The sequence below is a fragment of the Passer domesticus genome, unplaced genomic scaffold, assembly GCF_036417665.1.
Source record: "Passer domesticus isolate bPasDom1 unplaced genomic scaffold, bPasDom1.hap1 HAP1_SCAFFOLD_51, whole genome shotgun sequence".
Lineage (NCBI taxonomy): Eukaryota > Metazoa > Chordata > Aves > Passeriformes > Passeridae > Passer > Passer domesticus.
In genome coordinates, this window is record NW_026990161.1 from 331958 (window position 1) to 343843 (window position 11886).

Below are 11886 nucleotides of genomic sequence, written 5' to 3' on the forward strand. Positions count from 1 at the left end.
CCCCAAAATTTCATTAAACCCCCTGAAAACCAAGCCCCAATAAAATCCCCAAAATCCAAAACTCCCCAAATCCACAAAACCCCCAAAATCCCATAACCCCCCAAAACCCAATAATTCTCTCCAAAACCACTATAATTCCCCTTAAACTTCCATCAAGTACCCAATAAAGCCCTAAAGAAGCCCCAAGATAATCCCCCAAAACCCTCCTAAAATTCATCAAAATTGCCCCAAAATCCCAAAAATGCCCCCCAAAATCCCCCCAGACTCTCTGGGGCCGTCCTGGGTCAGGGGCACCGGCCGGTGGAACAGGAGCCACCTCAGGGGCCCTCGGAGCTCTGTGGGGAGGGGGCACCATGGGAGACCCCCAGAAACGGGAGGGGGGGGTGGAACCCCTGTTGTGCCCCCTCGCCCCGAAACCCCCAGACCCCGGTTCAGGGGGGGCCTGGGACCCCCCGGGACCCCCAAATCTCCCCCGGGACCCCTCCGGGAGCCCCAAACCCCCCCAAGGTTGGCCCAGGATCACCCTGGACCCCCAAAACCTTCCCGGGACCCTCAGACCCCCCAGTTCTCCACAAAATTGACCCCAGACCCACCTGAGACCCCCCTCAAATCCATCAGACTGCCCAAATCCCCCTCAGACCCCTCAATCCCCCCCAAACCCTGGGAAATCCCCTCACACTCCGCTAAAGCCCCCCAGATGCACCTCAGAACCCCCCAGATCCCCCCAGCTCCTCTCACAATCCCCCAAAATCCCCTCAGACCCTCCCAATTCCCCTCAGATCCCCCTAAACCCACCTGAGAACACTCCGGACCCTCTCAAGCTGCCCCCAAAGATCCCCAAAGCCCCCTCAGACCCACCAAAGCCCCCTCAGACCCCCTCACGCCCCCCAAACCCACCGCACACCCCCCTATTTCCCGTCGATCTCCCCAAAATCCCCAATTTCTCCTCAGACCGCCCCAAACCCCCCCAGTTTCCCCTCAGCGCCCTCCTCAGCCGCGCTCGCCTCTGAATCTCCCGCCTCCGCCGCCTGCACGGGCTCCCCAGCCAATAGCGGCGCGCCCCGCCCCGAACCAACCAATGAGGGCGCGGCTCCCCTCAGCAGCGCCCGCCTCCCCGCGGCGCTGCAGCCAATCAGAGGCGAGCCGCAGCGGCGGTGCCGGTGCCGGGCGCTGCAGAGAGCGGGGGCGGCGCTGGGAGCGGCCGGAGCGCTCCGGGAGCTGCTGAGGCGGCCGGGACAGGGCCGGGAGGGGCTGAGAGGGGATCGGGGGGCCGTGGGAGGGTCCGGGGGGCTGGGGGGGCTTTGGGGAGGGTTCCGGGGTGTGGGGCGGGGTCTGGGGAGGGGTCTTGGCTGGGGGATCGTGAGGGGTCAGGGAGGCTCTGGGCAGGGGTCCTGGGGCACTGTGGGGAGATCTGGGGGTGGGGAGGGGTCCTGAGAGGGGTCTCGAGGGGGGTCCTGGGGGTGCTGGGGGGACTTTGGGGTTCCAGGGTGGTCCTGGGCCAACCTTGGGGGCTTTTCAGGGGGATTTGGGGTTCCCGGGGGAGATTTGGGGATCCTGGGGGTTCCCAGACCCCCCCCCCCTCCCGTGTTTGGGGGTCTCCCATGGTGCCCCCTCCCCACAGAGCTCCGAGGGCCCCTGAGGTGGCTCCTGTTCCACCGGCCGGTGCCCCTGACCCAGCACGGCCCCAGTGAGTCTGGGGGGATTTTGGGGGGCATTTTTGGCATTTGGGGGCAATTTTGGGAGGGTTTTTGGGGATTTTGGGAGGGCGTTTTTAGAGCTTTGGAGGGTTTTGATGGAAGTTGAGGGGCTATTATTGGGGATTCAGAGAGAATTATTGTGTTTCGGGGTTTATGGGATTTTGGGAGTTTTGTGGCTTTCGGGAGTTTTGGATTTTGGGGGATTTTATTGGGGTTGGGGGTTGATTTTTGAGGGTGTTTAGTGAAATTTTGGGGAGTTTTTTTGAGTTTGGGTGGGTTTCACTTGGATTTGGTGGGATTCTCTGGGGTTATGGAGGATCTTATTGTAATTTCTTGAGGAATGTGGGATTTTTAGTGGAATTTGTGGGGCATTTGGGAGTCTGGGGCCTTTGGGTTGTCCCAGGGTTTGCAGAAGGGCTGAGAGGCATCACAATCTCCTTAAAAGCCCCAAAAGTCCCAATAAAACTCATGAAATCCGAAATAAATCTCGCAAAATCCCATTAGAACACCCTAGAATCCCAATAAAAGCCCACAAAATCTTTTGAAATCCCAATAACCCCCAAAATCCTAATGAAACCCCACAAATCCACCCCAAAAAATGTCCCCTAAAAAATCTTGCAAAATCTCCCCCAAGACCCAAAGAAATCAGAGCAACACCCAAAAATCCCAACAAAACTCCTCTAAATCCCACCAAAACTCCCAAAAAACCCCAAATTGCCAAAAAACCCAAATCCCAAATACATCCCACTAAATGCCTCCAAAATTCCAATAAATACCTCAAAATCTCCTAAAAATCCCAATAAAATCCCCAGAATTTATGAGAATTGCAAAAACCCCCAACAAAATCCCAGTAAAACCTCCCAAAATACAAAAAAAAAACCAACCAAAATTTTCAATAAACCTCCAAACACCCCCAGAAGAACACCCCCCCCAAAGTGCCAATAAAACCCCCAAAATCCAAACCCCCCAAAATCCACAAACCCCCCAACATTTCCCACCTTGTCCCAGCATGTCTGCCGTCATTTCCAGGCGCTGCCAGGGGCCCCAGGACGGTGTCAGTTCTCCCAGTGTGATCCCCCAGTCACGCCCAGAATATCCCAGCTGCCTCCAGCATGCATCCAGTCCTGCCCAGTTCCTCCAGTTTGCTTGCAGCGTGATCCCAGTTTCTCTCAGGTGCTCCCAGTAGCCCAAAGTGTGATCCCAGTCGCTCCCTTTCAATCCCAATATGATCCCAGTAAGCTCCAGTTGGATCCCAGTCACATGCCAGCTCTCCCAGTGTGGTCCCAGTATAATCCCAGTTGCTCCCAGTCAGTCCCAGTATGGGGGATGATGTGCAGGGTGTGTTCCCAGTCGCTCTCAGATTCTCCCAGTATCGGTCCAGTCCCTCCCAGTATGATCCAGAGATGAGCCCAGTGTGCTCCCAGTCCCTGCCAGTATGAACCAGTTGTGCTCCACATGGTTCCAGTTGCTCTCTTTCACCCTCCCTTTGGTTACAGACACTCCCAGTTCTTTCCAGTATGATCCCATTTGCTGCCAAGCACTCCCAGTCAGCCTCAGTGCAGTGGCACTCACTGCCAGGATGATCCCAGTCACCTCCAGCGTGATCCCAGTTGATCCCAGTATAAGCACAGTTTTTTCCAGTGATCACCAGCATGTTCCCAGTGACTCCCAGTTCCTCCCAGTTGGGATTTTTTTGGGGGGATGTTAGGAGAATGAAGAAGTGCGAGGCTGAGCGGAAAAGGCCCCTCGGGGGGACATCGGGGGGTGGCGGTGGCGGCTGGCGGCAGAGGCAGCCTGGAGGAGCAGTGCCCTGTGTCCCCCAGGAGCCCAAAGTGGGGAGCCCAGAGAGGGGGGAGCGCCGCCATGGGCGGGAGCCTGCAGAGGCTGGAGAGGGGCAGGGGGGACTCCTTGGAGCCCCTGCAGCCCGGAGCAGAGAATGAGGGGAGAAGGGAGCCCAGAAGGGAGCCCAAAAAGCCCCGGCACCCCTGAATGGGCAGAGAAGAGGGGGCAGCTTTTGGGATTGCTGGGACTGCCAGCAGGCTGGGGAGGGCGGGCACCGAGGAGAAGGGGGACCCCCAATGCCAGCGTGACCCCAGCAGCTGGGACAGGGGGCAACCCTGAACACCAGAGGGGAGGGAGCACGGACAGGGAACTCCTGGGGAGGGTTTTTCAGCCCTGAATCTTGGTGTTTGGGAGGTTTTTCTGGAGCCTAGGTCGCTGGTGACTTGTAGAGATGGACTTGGGCAGGAAGACCTTCAAACACAACGTGCTCATCCTTAGTTTTCCTCCAACCAGGATTTCCATTGCCAACCCCCATTGAGGCTGTGAGGAAAATGCCCCAGAACATGCAAGCAGGTGAGGAGGAAGTCAGTGCCCCTTTCCCCTCTCTCCTGCTCCATCTCCCAGCCCAGCACAGCCCCCAGCTGCAGGACAGCCTGGGGGCATCTCCTTGCCCTTGCCTGTGGCCCGGAGGCAAATGCCATCCTGTCCTTGTCCTTCCTCCCCCAGAGCAGGAGCTGAGCATGGAGAGCAGGGAGGACAAATCCCTGCGGCAGAACCTCGTGGCAGAGGCCGTTTTGAGCGGCTCCACGGCGCAGGAACCCAACGGGGAGGAAAAGCCCCGGAGATCCTGCACGAGGAGGGGCTGCAAACGCAGCCCAGGTTGCTCTGAGGAGTAAAGATCCACCCTGTGCCAGGAAGGTGGACAGAGCTTCAGCCAGAGCTTGGAGCTGGTGGTCCATGAGCAGGTTCCTGATGGGGAGAAGCCTCACAGGTGCTTGGAGTGTGGGAAGAGCTTCTGGTGGATCACCAGCCTGATCATGCACCAGAGAACCCACACTGGGGAACGGCCCTACGAGTGTGGGGAGTGTGGGAAAGGCTTCAGGTGCAGCTCTGAGCTCATCACTCACTAACGCATCCATACCGGGGAGAGGCCCTATGACTGTCCCGAGTGTCAGAAGAGGTTTCAGACCAGCTCCAGTCTCCTCCAGCATCAATGGATTCACACAGAGGAGAGGCCCTTCCTCTGCCCAGACTGCAGGAAGGGCTTCAAGTGCAACTCAAACATCGCCAGGCACCGGTGCATCCACAGTGGGGAGAGGCCCTACGAGTGTCCCCAGTGTGGGAAGAGCTTTACCCACAGCTCTAACTTGACCAAACACCAACAGAGTCACCAGTAAGGGAAGTCCTGCAAGTGCCCTGAGTGTGGGAAGAGCCTCGTGTGCTGCTCCAGCTTCATCCCCCATTGGAGAACCCACACTGGGAAGAGACCTGCTGATCCATGTTCCCTGTGATCCATGGTGGGAAGACACTTGTCACTTTTCCTGCCCCTGCTAGTGAGCTGATGTAGGATTGAAGAACAAGAGGGTCTGGCCAGAGCCGTGTCATTAGATTCACTCCCACCTCAGGTCATTGCCAGGGGCAGGAAAGGGACTCTCTCTCTCTCCCTGAGGAGAAAGGTGTCCTTTCCAGGCAGGAGGAAATACGTGGCCAGGAAGAGCCACTCAGTGGTGATGTTGTACTTTTCCCTGTAAATAGTTTTTCTTATCCCTTCTGTTATCAATATTGCTTTTGTTCCTATTTGTTCCTTATCTCATTGCTGTTCCCAGTAAATTGTTCTTATCCCAGCCTGGGATCTTTGCCTTTTGTGCTTTCCATGGGAGGTGGGAGGGCAGTGAGCAGCAGCGCGGTTTTAGAGGGAGCAGGAAATTGGGGAATCCCATTCCTGAACCCCAGCCCATGGAAACCGAGTATCCCAGCTGGTCCCAGCCCTGGTGGCCATGGCAACAGCCTTGGGAGCGGGTCCCTGGCTGGGGCTGTGGGAACCTCTTCCCTCTGGTGCCCAGGGACAGGACTGGAGGGAACGGCTGCAGCTGAGTCGGGGCAGGCTCAGGCTGGATCTCAGGAAAAGGTTTTTGCCCAGAGGCTGCTGGGGCAATGCCCAGGCTCCCCAGGGAAGGCTCCCAGCTCCAGGGCTCTCTGAGCTCCAGCAGCATTTGCACAGCCCTGCCAGGCCCAGGCTGGCATTGTTGGGGTGTCCTGTGCAGGGCCAGCAGTTGGACTCCAGGATCCTGATGGGTCCCTCCCAGCTCAGCCAATTCTGTGGATCTGGGATCCCATGACCCTGGGGATGGGGCTGCCAATGGTTGCCATGGCAACGGGCTCTGGCTGCAGGCCTGAGCTGGTGTCCATGGCACCCACCCCTGGCCTGGGGTGTGCATGGAGCTGCCAAGGGACTGAGCATGGCAACAGGGGCTGGGGATGGTTGCCATGGAAACTGAGCATAGCAACAGGGGGCTGGGAATGGTTGCCATGGAAACTGACCATAGCAACAGGGGGCTGGGGATGGTTGCTATGGAAACTGACCATAGCAACAGGGGGCTGGGGATGGTTGCCTGGTAAGGATCAGATTTGTCACAGGCCGTCAGAGTGTTCCATGGGGACATTCCAGGCTGTTGAAGAGCTGGAATGTCACGGGCAGAGCTGGGGGCTCCATGGAGACCTCCCAGGGGTTTCTGGGGATGGTAAAGAGCTTCTGTGCTCAGAGGCAGTCACAGCCATTCCATGGTGACATCCCAGGGGACCTTGGGCTGCAAAGGCACCGATCTGTCCCAGGCACTGACAGGGGCTCCACGGTGACATCCCAGGAGTCCCCAGGCTGCCAAAGAGCTGGGATGTGACAGACACTCCCAGGGGTTCCTGTCATAGGCACAGTGGGAGCCTCAGGGAAAAGCTTTATTTCTTTATTACAGAAAATCCTGCTGGGTTATGAGATAGAGGAATGACATCCAACAGCCACCATGGATCCTCAAATCCCTGCAGGGCCCCCAGACTTCCAGAATTCCTTTTAAGAGAGGAGACTGGGATCAGCTGGATCCAATCCTAGCCCCAGAATTTGTCAAAGGTGTAGAGATTGTACAGGTGGAATTGAACCTTAATGCAATTTGTCCCATACAATTAATGATGTAATATCAGATATATTTCTATAAATATGGCTCTGATTGATTCTGATCATGATTAGAAGAAAGAACTTAACCACAGTTATTTACTTCACAGTATAGGTTCTATAACAATTATTAGAATATTCTGCTTTAGGAAGCAGTTTTGGAGTCAACAGAGCCTTGCTGGAGTGGTTGGAGCCCACTGCAGGCAGAGCCTCCTGCTCCAGCAGGACCTGCCTTTCCTGTGCCAGGAGCAGGGCAGGTCCCGCTGCAGGAAAAGCCCCAGGCCAGCCCCAGCACAGGGAAGGGCTCGGGCACAAGGGCAGAGTGCCATGCTGGGAGCTGTGCCAGGCAGAGCCTGAGGCACCAAAGGCACCTTGGCAGCAGCAGCTGCTTGCAGGGCATGGCCAGAAGCCTCCCTTGGCAGCCCGGCCTGGTGGCCAGCACTGCAGAGCTGCTGCCTCAGGGCTCATTTCTGCCTGGGCTCTGAAAAGCCACTTCTGCTCCAGGAGCCTGCCTGGGAAGCCATTGGCCCCAGCACCTTGGGGACAAGATATGAATGACAAAACTCTTCATGCCAGCAGAGACAAGGCAGGGGCAGAGGAAAGGGGAGAGCCAGGCCCAGGGGACAGGGCTGCCATGGTGATGGCTGTGAGGTCACTGCCCCTGCAGCAGCCTGGCTGCCTTCAGCAGACATTCTGGCCAGAAGCGTTGTGAGGGCACCCAGCACATCAGAGAACCCACAGAACAGGAATTCTGTTCTTGGGGATGAGAGGGTTTCACTGGGTCAGGTTGCATAAAGCTCCTGCTCTTTGACAACTTCTGGGGTGAGGCATCCTCTTCTCTGGAAGACCAGTTGAAGTTTTGTGCCACTCACATAATTTCCTCCTTCCATAATTGTAAAATATTTTCTTCATTCCAAAAAATGTAGTTCTGCCCTCCTTCAGTCTAATGGTATTGACCCTTGTTCTGTCACTGTAAGATTTAGGAGAAAATAACTTTGACCACTTTTTTTCAATTTTCACAGACCTTGGTGAGAACCCAAACATCTCCCAAGATGGCATTTGGACGGCTCATCACATAACCAGTGGGGAGAGGCTGATGACTCTAAGTTCAGTGGTATGGAGACTGAGAACAGAACAGGAGTAGCCTGAGAGGGATTGAAGGGTGGTTTCAGAGAGGCTGGTGCTCTTCTTCATTGTATAAAACAGCCAGAGAAAGAAATAATGGCACCAAAGGTGAGGAGCACCCTCCCCCAGGAGGCAGGGACTCTACCCAGACAGAGGCCATCGGGTGAGGGGTGTGACTTAAAGAAGATTCCACTCTTCCATACTGTGGGGCGTGCCCCTGCAAGCCCGGGAAAAGACACTCCACCCCATCTGGTCATATAAGGAATGGTGCCAAAATGTTCTTCCTCTTCTTTACCCTCATTGGTTTTCAAATTCTACTGCAAAGCCCCCACCTCAGATTTTTCCATTGGTTGTCCTCCTTGATCCACCCCTTTGCTGTCCCCTGCTCCTTCTGCTATTGGACCCTGAGGCTAAAACTCCACCACTAAACTCATGACCCTTCCCCCTCATTTCTTGTCTTGGGCCTTGGCAAAATTAAGGATCCTGGGTTTTGCTAAACAAGATATATTCTGTTGCCTTCCTTTCCCTGTTGGTCATCGGTGTTTGCCTGAGGTCTGAGACTCCAGGGCCTCAGGGAGTTTTTATTCCATTTCTTTTGGCAGAACGCAACACAAGGGCAGATGGGGGGGCCCAGACTGGACACCAGGAGAAAGGAATTTCCCTGCCAGGGCAGGGCTGTGGTGCAACACGTCCCCCAGAAGGAGTCTGGGTCAGCCCAAGGCTTTGTGTGGGCAGGCAGAGGCAGGCAGGAGGCAGAGCTGTCAGCAAAGGAAGGGGCCAGCCAGGTGGGACAGCCAGGGGATGACGACAGCCTGCAGGGACAGAGACACAGGGCAGGGACACCGTAGGACAGCCTGGGCTGCACAGGGCACAGGGATGTGCAGCAGCTGCAAGGCCCTGACAGAGCCAACCTGGGCAGCGCTTTGGCCATGGCTGCTGGCCCTGGGCCTGAGCCAGGAGCAGGGGACAAGTGACCCTTGCAGCCCTGGGGCCTCATTGCCTCCTTGTCCCTGCTCAGCAGCCTGGCAGGGGCTGCCCCATGGTGCTGCCTTTGGCATTGCACATCCCCACATGCCAGTGCCCATCCTGGGAAGAGCCCTGAGCAAGGAGGGAGGGACAGGATCTGCCTTGCCAGGGGCTGGGGCTGAGGCCTTGGTCTTTTGCATTCCTGAAACACATCCAGGTTTGCTCAGCACCAGAGACACCTTTGCCTTGCTTGTCCCCAGCTGTCATCACTGCCTCCAGTGTTCTGCTCTGACTGGAACCTGGGGACACTTTCAAGTAAGTTGTGTCCCACAGTGGGACTCATTTAAAGTTAAAGGAAGTTTGGACTTTGATTTTGAGTGCTGAGAAGCTTTTTGAGCACACTGCGAGGGACTGAGTCTGATGAAACGAGCACCAAATCTCCGAGAGGGTCATTAAAGTCCTGGTGGTGTGTCTGTGCTGCTGAGCTGGGCCGGGCTCCTGGCCCAGAGGCAGCTCCTGGCAAGGGCAGCGCTGCAGAGAGACAGCTCTGGCCAGGAGCAGCTCCTGTGCACAGCCCAGCAGGGCTGGGGCACTGCCAGGGCAGCTCAGGGACACCAGCAGGGCACAGCCAGAGCTGACAGGGGCTCAGCACTGGCAGGGGCTGGGGGATGTCCCAGAGGGGGCTGTGTCACAGCAGCACCTCTGTGGCTGTGTCATAGAGGCAGGAGGAGCAGCTGTGATGTCAGCAAGGGGCTGTGTGACAGCACAGAGTGGGCTGTGTGTGGTCACAGATTGGGCTATGGCATCACAGAGTTTGTTGTGTGAGGTCATTGAGCAGCTAGAGCATCATAGAGGGGTAACTGTGTGACATCACAGAGCAGGCTGTGACATCATGGTATGGCTGTATGACATCATAGAGCAGGCTGTAAGGTCACAGTGTGTGCTGTGACATTACAGAGTGGCAGTATGGTATCACAGAGAGGGGTTAGTGACATCACTGAGGTGGTTGTGACATCACAGAGCTGTCTGTAATGTCATAGAGTAGGCTGTGAGGCCATGGAGTAGCCTCTGCCATCATGGAAGGTTTCTCTGTGACATCAGAGAGTGGGTTGTGACATCACTGGGTGACTGAGTAACATCATAGATCCAGCTGTGATATCATAGTACAGACTGTGACATCACCAAATCGTCTGTGACATCACAGTGCAGCTCTATGATATCACAGACTGATATCCCAGCACTGGCCCTGTGATATCACGAAGGGGCTTTGTGACATCACAGAGCAGGCTGTGACATCACAGAGCATTAGTGTGTCATCACTGAGTTGCCTATGACATCATAGAGTAGGTTCTGTGACATCTTAGAATGGATTTGGCCATCACAGAGTATCTGTGTGGCATCACAGAGGGGATGAGACATCACAGAATGGCTGTGTGACATCCCAGGGTAGGTTGTGTAATATCACAACATTAACTGTGACATCATAATGAGGGCTGTGGCATCATAATGAGGGCTGTGGCATCATAATGAGGGCTGTGGCATCACAAAGGAGCTGTGTGACATCACAGGGGCTGTGTGAGGTCACAGGGGCTGTGTGAGGTCACTGGGGAGGTCACTCTGCCCCAGCCCCCCTCACAGTTCCCCCAGAGCAGTCCAACGCTGCTTGTGCACAGCGCGGTCCCCTGTCCCCCCGGGTCCCCCCGCCCCTGGCGCTGCAGCCTCCCCCAGAGGATGTTCCATGAGATCGACCCCAGAGCCTGACACGGGGAAGGGGACTGGGGCCATGGGGACAGGGGGACAGGGAGACAGGGATCCCCTGACAGTGTTCCTGTGTCCCCCAAGGCCAGAGCCTGGGCCAGGGCTCCTTTACCCGGTTACAAATGAGGGCTTGAGAATGCTGAAAAAATCTCCAGCAAGGGATCAGCAAAAACCCGATTTAATATTAAGCAAGAGCACCACAAAGTTCCTTGGCAAGAGTCCCTCTTGACTGGACACTTCAGGCACAGCAAGGAAACAAAGCAACAACAAAACCAAACCAACTCCAGGCAATCAAACCAGAAATGAACCCAGAACTGTCCCTGTGTGTGTGTGTATGACAAAAGGGCAGTGAGGACAAGCATAAAAAAATACAGCCTAAAAGCTTAACACAGCTCAATCTTAACGGGACTTGACTTACACCTTAACCTTAACTGATACCTTCAACTTCACAATTTAGCAAAAGAACAGCACTTAACAGTATTTAACCTACTTTATAACCTATGACTTTGAAATTTAACATGGGAATTACATTTAACAATATTTAACTCATTAATTATAGTAAACATAACAACAAAAGTATAACTCTTAGCAGCATATAACTTCACTTAGACCTTGTGATTTAACCTCACCTACATGCCTGACTGACTCAGCTATCCAAGGCACTCCAACCCCTCAGAGAGCAGCATTTCTGCCACATTTCCCCCGCACAGGCACTCCTCTGTGCACACAGACACAAAGAGTCAGTGCAAGGCACCTGAGAGAAATTCCCCTGAGGGCAGGAAATGCTCCCTGTGGATGCTTTGGCATCTCCCCAGTGGGTGAAGGGTTGAGCCTGGAGGAGTGGGGGGATCGGCCCAGCTCCCTCGTTGTTCAGGATCCTCGAGTGCAGCAAACGGGAAAGTTCCTGGCTGGGAGAGGCCCCACTCAGAGGGAGTCACTGGCCCAGGAGAGCTCCAAGGGGCTCCTTTTGCAGCGCTGTTTGTAGGGCCCCAAGAGAGGGACTTCAGTCACAGCAATGGTTCATCCTGGCCACACTTGGCATCAACAGCTTTCTTTGGCAGTGTGAGAACAGGGATGTTGTGCCACCGAGGGAACAAAACCAGTTCCCAGGACTGCTCCTCCAGAAACCAGGAGCTGGTTGGGCAGCAGCAGTGCCTGGAGCAGACAGTGTTTGTGCTGAGCTGCAGAGGAGCTGAGCCCAGGGGCTGTTGGCCAAGGCTGAGGCCCAAGGAGCATTTCTGAGCTGGCAGGGCGGCCTGAGAAGGGGAGGGGGGAATGCAGCAGCACAGGGCACATGGAACCAAGGGACCATGGTGACACTGTGGGGCCCTGTGACACCAAGGGACCATTGTGACACTGTGGGGCCCTGTGACACCAAGGGACCATTATGAAACT

At 55.6% G+C, this 11886-nt stretch overlaps 1 long non-coding RNA gene across 2 annotated transcripts; it reads left to right on the forward strand.

The window, feature by feature from the left end:
- Positions 1-1473: 1473 nt before the first annotated feature.
- LOC135292808 (uncharacterized) lies at positions 1474-5317 on the forward strand. 2 transcript variants are annotated; one of them, XR_010354972.1, is made up of 4 exons: positions 1474-1687; positions 2727-2870; positions 3993-4052; positions 4206-5317. It is a non-coding gene; the product is annotated as an uncharacterized LOC135292808 (long non-coding RNA). The 2 variants fall into 2 exon arrangements; XR_010354971.1 differs by lacking the exon at positions 1474-1687 and having other exon boundaries at positions 1698-2870.
- The last annotated feature ends 6569 nt before the right edge of the window (positions 5318-11886 follow it).